Genomic DNA, 3,940 nt, shown 5'->3' with positions numbered 1-3,940 from the left:
TGATTATGCCCTGGACTTTGTTTCACTAATTTCTTGAACCTTTCCCAAGCTTCATACAAATGTTCACCAAACTGTTGATTAAATTGAGAATGTTGGATTTAGAATCAACTATCTTGTTGTGTGGGAAAAATCTAGATCTGAACTTGCTTTCCATTTCTTCCCATGATAAGACACTACCTTCTTCCAAATTGTTGAGCTAATCCTTAGCTTTCCCTTATAGAGAGTAAGGGAAGATTCGAAGACGGATGACATCTTGAGGAACTCCATTTTGCTTGAATGAGTCACAAATGTCAATGAAGTTAACCAAGTGTCTATTAGCATCCTCATCTTGATTTCCTGTAAATTGCCCATTCATCTCAATCATCTTAAGCATGGTTTGCTTAATCTCAAAGTTATTAGCTTAGAAGTCAGCGACTTTAATCCCAGACTAATATCCTCTAACTTGTCTACCCAAGAAATTAGTGAACATAGCCTATCATTCTCATCCTCAGCCATCTCTTCGTTTGTAACCTTTTCACTAATTGGAGGTTGAGTGTGAGGTAAACTAGCTTCCAAGATTTCTTTGAGACTCCTTGTTCTCACAGGTGTTTTTTTTGACTTAGCCCTGCGTGGCATGCAAAATAGTCCTGCAAGAACAAGAAAAGATCAAGGATCGAATTGAACAAAATAAAAGAAAACAAAATAACAAAATAAATGCCTAAGCGAAAACTACTCAGGATCTTCTAATGCTAATCACCAATTGCCTAGATTCCCTGGCAACGGCACCAAAAACTTAGTGCACACAAAATGTTTCACCGCAAGTGTAAGGGTCAAAGTGTAATATAGTAGTGCGTCAAGGTCGATCCCACAAGGAATCAAGCAAAATAGCAATTAGACAATAAAGTTCCCATTTTTGTTCACGTTAAGCAAAACCAATTAGAAGCGATTGATTAAGCAAAAATTAAAAAGTGAAATGAATAAAATGCAATGAGATTCCCAATCCAACAACCACAAATGTCCAATGCAACCTAGAATCACCAATCCCTTGCTAGCTTCATAGATCTTGCTTTTTACCTAATTAATTAATTTTAATACTAATTTTGTTAATCTAGAGTATTAATAGCTATAAGGGCCTTTTCGAACCTTAAATAACCTTCTCTCAAATTAATTATGTTATTTCTAACAAAATTATCTAAGAGGCAACTTTAATTCCAACTCACTCTAATTTGATTATATGAGGCGATTAAATATATTTCTATCCTAATTACAAATTAGATCATAATCTAATCTCATATTATTCAATCTAAGGGTTCAAATGAGATTCCCTTTTGTCAAGGAAAAACCCCAACACCCAAATTCATATTTAATGATGGCCAAACATTAAATAGACAAATTAATGCAAGATTGAGAATCAAAATTAATGTTAAGCATAAACAATGGGTAAAAACAAGCTCTAATCCACCAACAAGTTCATAGTTACTTTAGGTCAAACGAATTCAGCCACTAACAGCCATTAAAACTATATGAAGCAATAATATTCAGCAAAAGATACATTAAAATGTAGAGAAAAGGGAGAAGAAAGCTTTAGGAAGGATGATTTCTATCACAAATCGCAAGATCCAAGTGTTCCCCAAGCTTCTCCAACTCTTTCTCCACCTTAAAATGCTCCTTGGACGAGCAACTGCTGGTTGAAGACAAACTGGAACGAAAATGAAAGCCAAAAACCCTTAAAACGCGATTTTAAGTGAAGCTGTGCCTTTTGCTAAAAACTGATCTAATGTCGCGACATCTAAATTGGTGCTACAGCATCACTAGGCAAAATTCAATTTCTTGTGGGCTTCAAAATTATCAGCTTTGGGCCCATAAGTTGGGCCTCCCTATATGAATAAAACTCAGATTTAATGCCATAATTGATCTACTAACTTCAACAATTGTCTTGGACTTTATCCACCTCAAATCTCACAAATAATTATCCATTTAATCACATATTTGGTAATTAATTCCCCAAGATGACTTCCAATTGCATTAAAAACACTATTAAATTCATTAAAATATTAAAAGTCATCATTCTCTTCAAACCTTCAAAATCAATGGGTTCAATTGAAAACTTTGGTTCATGTAGTGTATACTAAAGATCAAAAAACATAGATATCAAGCAATGTGAGCAAAAGAAACATGCTACTAATGGAGAAATCAAGATGAGATACTCACCAAAGTTATATCTTCCTTGCTGATAATTTCCTACAAAAAAGAAGTCACGGTTTAGAACAGTCAAAAACTTAGTAATGAACTCATGGTCCAAAAAAGGTAGAATCTACTTGTGAAGAAGAGTGGATAGAACTCTCCGAAATTGATTGTTAATTGACTTCATAGGGAAAATAAAGATTGTTGTTGAGCCATGAGATTAGAGCACTATGAAAGCCTTTAGGAAATGAGGAAATAGCTTGGGTAATAGGGGAAAAGGTTGAACCACTCAATGAAGAGGTTTATTTGACCTTAGAACGATTCACATTTGCTGTGCTTTGTAAATGCATGAGTCATAACAAGTAATACATAATGAGTAGAGTATTGTTTCCATAGATATTTTTATTAAAAATATGGTCTAACAAAAGATATTACGAACTCAATTAAGCTAAAAAAATCCAAACTATGATTGGTGTCTATAATATAGATTAAATGTGTGAAGAAGTATGAAAACTTAGAAAAGAAATTAATTCAAGACTTTTTAAAGGTATCTAGGCCTATGATTATTCATCTCTCTTTATACTTCAAAATAATCAATCAACCCCCAATATATTTTCCTCTTAATGATAAATTATGCAAGTCAAGGATGCTAAATTACCCAATTGCTCTCTCAAATCTCACAAGTGCTCTTGGACGACTTGGAGCATTTTTAGCCTTCTACCCCAACATGTATCCCTAGCCTCTATTCTACATTCTTGTTTTAGATTTCTAAAGTGATAACTTCTAATATTTTAATGAATTTACTAGAGTTTTTAATACAATTGAAAGTCATCTTGTGAAATTAATTAGCAAATATATGATTAAATGGATGATTATTTGTGAGAATGAATGTGGATAAAGTTTAGATAATTGTAGAAGTTATTGGATCAATTATACCATTAAATCTAGGTTTTATCCATATAGGGTGGCCCAATTTATAGGCCTAAAGCTGACAATTTCAAAGCCCACAACAAATTAAATTCTGCCTAGTGATGCTGCAAAACATCAATTTTGAATGTCACGACATCAAACCAATTTTTAGCAAAACACATGACTTCACTTAATTTTGATTTTAAAGGTTTCTGAATACCATTTTCCATTCCAATTTGTCTTTTGATAGTAGTTGCACATCCAAGGAGCATTCTAAGGCAGAAAAAAAACGAGTTAGAAAAGCTTGGAGAACACTTGGGTCTTGCAATTTATAATGGAAATCATCCCTCCTAAGCTTTCTTCTTCCTTTCTCTATATTTTGATGTATCTTTTGTTGAGTATTGCTGATTTGTGCTGGTTTAATGGCTATTAGTGGCTGATTGATTCTACTGACTGACAGGAACTATGAACTTATTGATGGATTAGACTCCATTTTAACCAAATTAAATAATTTCAATGCCAATTTTGTTAATCAAGAGTTTTAATAGTATTAAAGTCTTTTTCCATTCACTAATAACCCTCTCTTAAATTAATTATGTTAGTGTCTAACACAATCATCCAAGAGACAATTCAAAACTAAGAATACTCCACAATGATTACACAGGACAATTAGGCATATGTCTATCGTAATTCCAAATTAGATAAAATAGAATTTCATATTACTCAATCCAATGGTTCAAATGAGATTCTTCTATGTCAAGAAAAAATCCCAAAACCCAAAATCACATTTAGTTGGACAAGTGTCAAATAGATATTAAAGTATAAGATTGAGCTTAACTAATGGGTAAAAATAAGTCTAAAGATTTGA

At 32.8% G+C, this 3,940-nt stretch overlaps 1 non-coding gene across 1 annotated transcript; it reads left to right on the top strand.

The window, feature by feature from the left end:
* On the top strand, nt 1–107 carry LOC129314739 (small nucleolar RNA R71). The gene has a single exon (XR_008594248.1). It is a non-coding gene; the product is annotated as a small nucleolar RNA R71 (small nucleolar RNA).
* Nucleotides 108–3,940: the final 3,833 nt, after the last annotated feature.

This window comes from Prosopis cineraria, unplaced genomic scaffold, assembly GCF_029017545.1.
Source record: "Prosopis cineraria cultivar Desert tree isolate PC_DT_omini unplaced genomic scaffold, ASM2901754v1 PC6, whole genome shotgun sequence".
Lineage (NCBI taxonomy): Eukaryota > Viridiplantae > Streptophyta > Magnoliopsida > Fabales > Fabaceae > Prosopis > Prosopis cineraria.
Note: the sequence above shows the minus strand (reverse complement) of the source record. Positions and strands in the feature narration are given on the sequence as shown.